Raw genomic sequence first — 10996 nt, 5'->3', positions numbered from 1 at the left:
CAACTTTGATGGAGAGAAGAAAACTCGTTTTTATGGTGGCAAAATGATTCAGGCCTTCATCTTCCCTTGCTTGCTGCTCCCAACTGAAAAAACAACAAACAACAATGTTTAACTTCATGAACAAGGAAAGATAAACAAATAATTAACCATCACTCACGGCTAAGTGCAGATAGCTCGGAGCTCTTCAATGCACGCAGCCTCTTCACAGTCGACACAAACATGCTGCAAATCCAATACAAAACCAGATGGTACAGCATACTATTAAATAAAAAAACTCAAACAGAACCGGTTTCTTGTTGTATTACAATAAGAAAGAATATGCCAACATTAAAGAAAGCATGCATGATTTTCTTTAGGATTCAGGGAATCTAATGCTGTTTTTCCGGGGAAAACTAAGACAAAAGATTAGAAAAAAAAGGGTATTCTACTACTATATTCTCAGTCACTGATATTGGGAATATAATACGGTATAGTATAATCTCAAATTGCATGATCAACAGTGATGAGAGATGCTTACTGCCATGGGACATCCCCAACAAGCATACTGTCTCCTTCATTATCCTCATAAACAAGCGTATATTCCCCACTTCCGTCCAATACCCGTAATCGCTTTCTCTCCTCTTGCTGTTCACTATTCCACCAGCAGAGGAATCTTTTGAGCTACACGGTTCCAAGAAAAAGACAAACGGATAAGATAAAACCATATCTGTCAATTAAGATTATATTACATAGTCTAAGAGCTTAATTTCAATAAGAACAAGCAAATGAGTCCAAAGTCTTGGCCCTTGAAATATGCAAATCCCTCCCCCACTTCCATCACCTAAACAGTTGAAAACTAACACTGATGTGAACTGATATATCACCACCGCCATTACAAAGCTTCTAATACTATGAAACCTGATAAGTTTATGATGTAAATGCCATATTAAACAATGAACAAATTTTTCATAGCTAATTCAACTAATCCATGTGAAAATAAATTTACCAGCAAGGAGGCCTCTGAAGAGTTCATCCACAGCAGTAGACAGCTTTTCATAGCTATCATAGGCTTGAGATCCACTTTCCTTCCTATAGGAACACCATCCATGTGATTTTCACAAAAAGGGTTTTGCCATTAGGTTCAGCTGCTGGTTTTTCATTAGCCACCTTGTGGGGAGGGTCCATACTTGGTGATCAGAAGCAAGTTTTGAACAACTGTTACTGGCAAGATTTTTATGGAACGAATTGGAGGCCAACCACAACTGGTCCAGGAGCAGTTCTGGTTTTCACGATCATAATTAGACCCAAAAAATGTAACATATGAAAGTTTAAATTTAGATTTTCAGGTTAACATTAGAAACATAAAAGAACTAAAAACAAGTAAAAAGAATAGCATGCATGGGGTGATGGACCACACAAACATCAAGCAATGTAAAAAACACTTACGACTTGTAGTGATAGTGAATATCCTCTGTCAAAAAAAAAATCAAAAGGCAATTTTTTTAAAGAGAAATGTACAGGAGTACCTTTTCTGAGAAGTATTGAGAGGCACAGCTGTCTTTGCAGGAGGTTTAAATGCTTTCTCTCAGCATCCTGCAAATCTACCGCTGTGTTATGGAAGCAGGGCTGTGAGGATTCCTTTGCCATGACAGGCAAGCTATGTGGTGAGGCAGTTGTTGATGGGAACTGCAGAAATGAAGAAGTCTTTGTCTGGTGTTGTTGGTGGTGGGGGGTTTTGCTCCATGCAGTGGACACAACGGAGCCAACAGGATGGTCCTCCGGACATGGAAACTTGTGTGTTTGTTTTCCATTGCTCTTCATTGAAGAAGGCAAGTACCCGAGTGAGAGTAAAGACTCGTTGGACCAGTTGTCTTCACCAGGGGGACCAAGACCAAGTCTCAGTTCCAGCTTCTTCTCCGCTGAAGATCCATCTTCTCTCTTCACATGATGCCACTCTCTCTCTTGAGGAATCAGATCAAGAAGTTGAGGACATGATGATTCAACATTCTTTGGGAAGCCACTCTCCATCAACTTATCCAACTAAACAAAATAGATTACCTTTCCTCGATAACTTTGAAGAACAAGAAGCAGCAACAAACTGAAAACACATATAAAAAGCTAGAAGATAAAGCCATGGAAATGGATAAAATGAAGATGGGAAGTTGATGTATATACCTTAAGCTAGCTAACATCAACTTTGAAGAACAAGAAGCAGCAACAAACTGAAAACACATATAAAAAGCTAGAAGATAAAGCCATGGAAAGGATAAAATGAAGATGGGAAGTTGATGTATACCTTAAAGGAGTTACTCAACCAGAGCTCAAGACAACGAAGACCCACATCATGAAATCAAAAGAAACTTTAGTTTAACAAAGAAAAACCATGAGAGGAAGAGGTGAATAAGCTAGCTAACAAAGCATGAACTGTGGAGTTTAGAGAGCCTTCTCAACCAATAAAATCTTTGAATATATATAATATATATATATATATATATATATTTAAAAATCACAACTTTGAAATAGGAAAAACCACCAAGGTGAAAGGAAAGCAGCTCCCAAAAGAACAAGGCGGCTTAGTGACAAAGGTTACAGGTTGTGGTGTCTTTTAGGGGTTGTTTTTGCCCTTATCTTGCAGGACTAGATATATAGGCAGGCGGGAGGTTGTATTGCGAGACGGTTAAAATAGTTAAAAAATGATGTGATTAGTTAAATAGCTTATCAGTTAAAATTGTTATCAATGTTTTTATCATACATATATTATGTTGATAATAATAATAATAACAAAAAAATTATCGTTGTACGTAAAATGGGTTAAAAATATTATCTTTAATAATTTAGGTTAATTACTTGAAATATTATCAACCGCAATAAATAATAAGTTACGCCTATTTAACTTATATTATAACAAATAGGTTAATTATTATATTGTTATTAATATTATCTACATATTGGGTAACAACCTATACTGTTATCAAAGTTTAAGTTGACGGGGCCTTAAAATCTCACGATGACAAAATAAGGTAATTATTTATTTGTTATAAATATATCAACATATTATGTTGCGCCTAATATTACATAAGTTTAAGCTGATGAAACCTTTGAAATCACACGATAATAAATATGTTAATACTTATTTTGTTATAAATAAATATTAACATACTAGGTTGCACCCAATAATGTTTTGTGAATAAAGAAGTAGGTTACGATCTAAAATATTAAAGTTGTGTTTAATGAAATCGGTAGCGATTTAATATATTACGTATCTTTGGATGAAAATCGATACTACTATGATCTAATGGTCGACACTTTAGCAAATATCAATATTGTTTTCTATGATGTTCGATATTTTATCATTTTAGGAACTTGTTAATTTGAAGAGAAAAAAATTGAAATGTTAACATCAAAAGTTACTTATTTATAAAATTCCATTAAATTAGTTTTGTAAAAATATCGATACTTAGAGTAGATGTATCAAAGCTCTTATACTTTGTATCGATACTTAGTGTAAATGTATGGAAATTATTAATATCGATACTTAGTGTATATATATCGATACATATTCAGGAAAATTATTAATACCATGTATCGATACTTTAGAATTTTATATTTTTTATGACTGTTATTGAGACTTTAGTATTTGAAAAAGTTGATGAATGTTAAAATATCGATAATTGATATTTGATGTATTGATATTTTTGACAAAGTTAATGAACTCTACTCCCCACATCAACCTAAAAGTATTGATATTTTCGAATATAAAAAATATTTTAAATGGTTAAGTTGTAAATATTTTACCGTTACATTATTATTATACCTTTAACAAACCTAGCGATTTAATATATTACGTATCTTTGGATGAAATCGATACTACTATGATCTAATGGTCGACACTTTAGCAATATCAATATTGTTTTCTATGATGTTCGTATTTATCATTTTAGGAACTTGTTAATTTGAAGAGAAAAAATTGAAATGTTAACATCAAAGTTACTTATTTATAAAATTCCATTAAATTAGTTTTGTAAAAATATCGATACTTAGAGTAGATGTATCAAAGCTCTTATACTTTGTATCGATACTTAGTGTAAATGTATGGAAATTATTAATATCGATACTTAGTGTATATATATCGATACATATTCAGGAAAATTATAATACCATGTATCGATACTTTAGAATTTTATTTTTATGACTGTTATGAGACTTTAGTATTTGAAAAAGTTGATGAATGTTAAAATATCGATAATTGATATTTGATGTATTGATATTTTGACAAAGTTAATGAACTCTACTCCCCACATCAACCTAAAAGTATTGATATTTTCGATATAAAAAAATATTTTAAATGGTTAAGTTGTAAATATTTTACCGTTTACATTATTATATACCTTTAAACAAACCGGTAGATAGTTTAACGTAATATGTAGCGCATATTTATTTTAAACGGTTAGTTGTAAATATTTTACCGTTTACATTATTATTATAACTTTAAAAAATCATTAGTTAGTTTAACGTAATAGGTCGCGTCTATTTTATTTACCGTTTACATTATTATTATACCTTTAAACAAATAAGTAGCTAGTTTAACGCAATAAGTAGCGTCTATTTTATTTTAAACCGGTTTAGTTGTAAATATTTTATCATTTACATTATAATTATACATTTAAACAACAGATAGCTAGTTTAACGCATAAGTTACGCCTATTTTATTTTAACTGGTTAAGTTGTAAATATTTTAGTGTTACATTATATACATTTAAACAAACCAATAGCTAGTTTAACGTAATATGTTGCACATATTTTATTTTTAACGGTTAAGTTATAATTATTATTACACTATCAATATTTTTATAACGATATTTAATAAAATTTTCAAATTAACAATTACCAATTTTAATTTCCATCAACTTTTCAAATGTTAAAGTATCGAACATAATAAAAAAGTATCGATATTTTATCATTCATCAAATGTTAAAGTATCGATTATAATATCATATAATCTATATATTTTTTTAAAAGTTTGATACTTTGAGCATTCTCATTTTATATTTTTTTTAATTCAAAGTATTGATATGTGGAAAATATTGAAACTTTGAAGTCTTCTCATTTTTCATTTTTTTAATTAAAAAATATCGATATTTGTGAAAAAAATATTGATATTTTATAACCTTCTTTTTATATTTTTTTTAATTCGAAAGTATCTATATTGTATAAAAATATCGATACTTACCGATTAGAAAATTTGCCGTTACACCATTATAATTAATATATTAGGTATAAGCTAACATTTCCAATCGCGATAAACCGGTTTTGTTAAGGTTATTTCAGATTTCCGATTGTTCTGTTTTTTTTACTTTTATATTAATTTGTCTTTTATCTTTAGACCAGTTGATTCTTTAGATGCGGGAATAATGTTTCACTTTTATGTGTAATAATAATAATGAATATAATATTATTTGAATAATAGATTGAGAAAAAAAACTGTCTATATAGGATGCAGTAAAAATTATTTTATAAATTAGAATTTTTGTTACAATGCTTTATAAAGTTGTCAAAATTATATGATAATTTTTTATATAGACGACGTAGAAAAGTATATTTTAGATAGAATTATCGTGTAATTTGACGACTTTCATCATGTAGTTCTTACCATTTTTATTAACTATTGTAATAATAACCTTAGTTTTAGAATGATTTCAATTGTACCTTATATCATATATGAGTCAGTTTTTCTTAATTCATTATTTAAGTAAAATTCTCATTCAAATGCCTTTAAAATGCACTAAACTCTCCATGATTATATTCTTTTAAGAGTCCATTTATCGTTTTAAAATGATTATTTATGTAATGGAATAATGATAAGCATTAAGCACGCATTTGAAGGCGCGTGGATGGTGGAGCCTGGAATCCTACCCTTTTAATTGTACGTTTATTTTAGTTCAATCGAGTACATCAGGTGTCAGCAATCCAAACGTATTCCCAGTTCCCGACATTCTAAAAATACTCAGGACCGTACATATATCATACTTCATGATCAAAAGTCATCGGGTCAAGGATGAAACATCAGAATGATCCGTTGATCCCAAACCAACGGTGATGATGGAAAAGGGAACATCTCGTGAAGTAAACGTCGTGTCAAAAACGAGTTAAGCTTTTGGGTCAGTGGTGCTCATCATAGCTTTTTATTTTACTTGTAAAATAGAAATGACAAAAAAAAAACTTGGATAAGGCGCACTAAACGTAGATGTCTAATCATGGTACACTGTTTATTGGGATAATCTCCACCCTTTGATTACATTGGCCATGATTTGTTGTGTGATTGAAATTGGGACCATCAAGAGGAGTAGGCAGCGCAATCTTTGTTTTTCTAAGGGATAAATCAATTTTTTTTGTTCTTAAATTTAGTAAAAAAAATATTAATTTTAATTCCTGACTTTTTTAATCTACATTACATATGAATTTAGTTTTTTCATATCATAGTCTTTAAGATTATACCCAATCATAAAAAAAATTCTTATTGTATTTCTTCTTAAATTATATCTTTATTGTTATTCCTTCGTATATTTTCCTTGTTATGTTTCGTACGATAGTCTTTAAGACTTTAAAGTTACTCTTAAAATATCTTAAGATTTACCCAAAAACATTTTCACCATTTCCTTCCCTTGGTTATAGTCCCTCGATGGGACAATTGTCAATCTCATTACTAATTAAATATTATATGATAGTGTAATCTATTTACCTACCAATCCATCAATAATCATCAACTCTGATATCAATACCAACCACCCTATTAGTTGATGTCAAAGACACATATACACACACAAACACAATCGAATGAGAGAATTAAAAATCTACGCCCATTATTCATCATCGTTTACAATTATTTCCTCTCTCTTTAAACCATCAATTTTCCATCTAATCCAAAAAGAATAAAGGATTAATACGAAGAAAAAAACTTTGATGTATCTCCATAGTGATAAATACTCCATGTTAAGGAAACTTGATATATCTCCAAAGTGGTTAGGGCTACTCATGGGGAGAAACTTTGGGTATCTTTTCCCACTACTAAAGCTAAGTGCTACCATGAAAGATTCCCCTAAAGATGTTAAATATCGGCTAAGCAGAATCATCATCCTCGCCATAAACACGGAATCAATATTAAAACCAATGCAAATTGGCAATGTGTGCGATTTTATTTCTTTTACTAAAAAATAAGAGATAACGTTTCACAAATTGTCACCGACCTCCACCATATAAAATTTGGTGTACGTATATACAAGAATCACAATAATTTTACTACATTCAAAGTTAAATCGAATTTCGTAGTGGTTCGTGTTCTATTTAGTTCATTATAGAATTTAAATTTTATTTTTGAAATCAAATTTTTTTTTATATTATCATTCATTTTATTGATCATGTATATTTGAGATTTTATCTATACTCATCTATATAAAATTTTATATTATTAACACGTGTAGAATTTACTTTAAATACGGCACCAAATGCTTGTTTATCTCACGTGCTTCTCTTGTTCCCCTTTAGTGCCCTTTCTTTTTCTTGGCTTTGATTGATTGCTTTATGACTGTGTTTTTTTAATGGGGTTTCATTTGTTTCTTGTCTTCTTTCCCTTTGCATATGATTATCCATGCACCGCTATGAATGTACTATATGTGCACAATATCACACCCACCCTATGAGCTACCCCACCAATCAATACCCAAATCATCAACATATATTTGAATTTGTGGTTATCCAGTGAATCACAATCCATGCATTAATGTATGGAAACTTGGTTTAATAAAACTAATTACAAAAAATCAAAAATATTTGTTAATGATAAAATTCAAGATCGTTTAAATAGCTATATTAATAAACCAAAGAGTGTAAATAAATCTTTTAAACATCTAAATTACTAAAAATAAAATAAAAGCATGATCATGTTTGTGATTATCGGAAGCATGAAGTTGCTAGCTAAAAAAAGGCAAGGTGTCGATAACAACCATCATAACTTGAGAGCACTATTTTTGCCAAATGGTCATGCTAATGTCCATCATTAGGACATCTTTTAAAACTAGTACAATGTTACAAAATAATTCACATTAAATGCAATAGTTTATAATTGTTGTGACAGATTATAAAATATTTTTATATAATAATCACAAAAATATATTGAAAGGACTCGTTAACAAAATCTTATTTTAATTATCGTTATTTTTATGTCTGATAGATTATTTATAGTATATGCTGTCAAGATTATAGTAAGAAGATAAGTGTTTTTATTTTCATGTACGCGCATAAGTCAATATTATAATAAAATAACCAACAAAAATCAAGATTTGGTTATGGTCACTTAAGCCAACTATATAAACAAAATTAGATAATTTTGTATTGTTAAATAATATTTATAATAAGTGTTTGAGACTAATCTAAACATAATTTCATAATGCCATAGTAATTAGTTGTCTATTATGTCTAGAAGCATGCTTTTATTCTACCCTTTTGCCTTTACATATCAAACGATAAAAGCCCATATGCTCGGAATTATTGGTACAAATATAAATCCATAAAGTGACACAACATGTGTCGTTTTACTATTCAAATTATTATCTTTTCCCTCAAAATTATTTTCATTTTATCATTTCGAATATTGTTACAATCTTGTAAATTAAATGCATGCTTTCACATTTCGATATGCTTGATGATAGCAAGAAAGAAAAATAAATGAATATTTTTAAAAATAAACTTTCAAATTTTATATATTTTAAACTACTTAAATTTTATCAATCATATAAATTAAAAAATAATATATATATATTTAAGGGTTATGATCCACTCACACAATGTAAAACTTTTTAGTTTTACATTGATTTAAGACCGATGGACGAGTAAAAATAGATGACTGAAATTGACTCTTTTTTCTTCTTCGGTGAATATATTTTCATTTCTACTATTAATCTCAGCCACTTACTTTATTCATCTAACGATCTAAAATATGTATAAAACTAAAAGAGTTTTAAAAGTATTCAAATCTATATATTTATAAATATTCAATCAAATTAAAATGTTAACAAACATCGTACACAAAAATCTTATCCTTAGCAATTGTACTTAAAGCTACACATTATTGTTCGGATAAAACCAAAATCAAATGCTTTGATATGGTCTTGGTTAAATTTGGTTTGAAATATTTAAGAAGTAAATAAACTTGAGTTTGGGTTTTAAAGCTAAATTGATTTTGTAATAAATCAATCTAAAATGTTAAATTAAAACATATATAAATGAGTTTTTCCTAAAGGACATAGCCCATAAATTAAGGCTTGATTCAGGTCCCTTGTAAAGTCTGGACTTTGGGGTTTCCCTTGTAAGCCCATACTAAAGAGATGAATAATACCATGCATATAATAAATGGGTTTCTTTTTCGTCTCTCTATTTTATAGTTTTCTCTTATAATTTTCTGTCATTGGTAAGTCATTCGTCCTTTTTTTTTATCTTTGTTGATCAGCGATAACATAAACTTTAATGTTGATTGCCGACCGCCGATATTTTTTATTGTCCTTTTATTTTCTCTTGTTTTTTTTCAACAAGTATGCTTGTATGACACACTTTCCTCTGCCTTTATGACACATTTTCTTCTTCTTCTTTTTGGCCGTTTGACCGTTGTTTTCATTTACCATTTTCTATGAGTTAATTAGACATAGCCACGACTGATTAAGATAGCATTTATCTGTTATATTGTTGATCTTCCCTGCTTTAGATCATTGGATTGGATTGGATTTGGATGCCCATTATGCGTTCGTGAATAGCTTTTCACGTCGCTCGAGTTTGATTTGCAATTTATCGATGGTCTTTCAGTAGTTTAATCTCCTTTTGTGGTTTATTTGTTGATGCAATCAAATATGTCTGTATCTATTTTTGTTCGAGTATTCTTGGTTAGATTTTAATCTTTTCTTGTATCCTTATATGATAGTTTTGTTTCAATGATTATAGGAAATTTTCCTAATTATATGCTTAATTTACGATTATGATCATAAATATTTATTGTAATTTAAGATATTTCCTATTTTGAATAAAATTATTAATTTCTTAAAAAAGATTAATATTATTTTATTAATAATATATCAAATTTATAATTTGACCTAGTAATTAGACGTTACAATTTTTTCCTAAAGTTAAAGGTTTAATCCTCATCAAAATTATGTATATTCTCTAATAAGATAATAACACACAGTCATTTGATTGAAAGATATTAATTTATTATAATTATAACATATGGGAATGCCATATTAACTATCATTAACAAAAACAATAGCAATAAAAGTGAATTGAAAGTTTAGTGATCTTAATATAATTTTTAAAAAATTTATGACCAAAATGCAACCACTTTAAACATTTAGAGACTACCAGTGTAGTTTATTTTTAAAAATAAAATAATAAAATGTATAGGTTTGGTCAATAGTAAGAAACCCGCCTAAGTGAGAGCCAGAGAGACATTAAAAAAATTTATAATTTGACTTAGTAATCAGATGTTACATTGTTTCTAAGGTTATAAGTTTAATTCTCATCAAAATTATATATATATATATATATATATATTCTATAATAAGATAATAACACATATTTCCATTTTATTGAAAGATATTAATTTATTAAAAACTATAAAATGTGGGAATATCATATCAACTATCATTAAAAACAATGATCATAGTAAAAGTGAATTAAAAGTTCAGTGATCCTATTATAAGTTTTAAAATTTTAGTGACTACCGTTGTAGTTTACTCTCAAAAAATAAAATAATAAATATATAGGTTGGTCTGTAGTCAGTAACCCGCCTAAGTGAGAGCCAGAGAGACATTCAAAAATCAAACGGCACAAAATCTAGATTGAAGAGACTAAGAAAGAAGAAAATTCTGGAAGACTAGAAGAAAAAGAACAAGAAGAAAAAGCTCGAGGATGCCGAGAACGGAAACGAAGACGAAATCAGTAAGGAAACCGCTGAGCGATTTAACGAACAATGAAA

The 10996-nt window shown here is 29.1% G+C and overlaps 1 pseudogene; it reads right to left on the bottom strand.

Annotated features, from left to right (window-relative positions):
- On the bottom strand, positions 1–2424 carry LOC120125276 (annotated as a pseudogene).
- Positions 2425–10996: the final 8572 nt, after the last annotated feature.

The sequence above is a fragment of the Hibiscus syriacus genome, unplaced genomic scaffold (genome assembly GCF_006381635.1).
Source record: "Hibiscus syriacus cultivar Baekdansim isolate YM2019G1 unplaced genomic scaffold, ASM638163v2 tig00110430_pilon, whole genome shotgun sequence".
Taxonomy (NCBI): domain Eukaryota; kingdom Viridiplantae; phylum Streptophyta; class Magnoliopsida; order Malvales; family Malvaceae; genus Hibiscus; species Hibiscus syriacus.
Note: the sequence above shows the minus strand (reverse complement) of the source record. Positions and strands in the feature narration are given on the sequence as shown.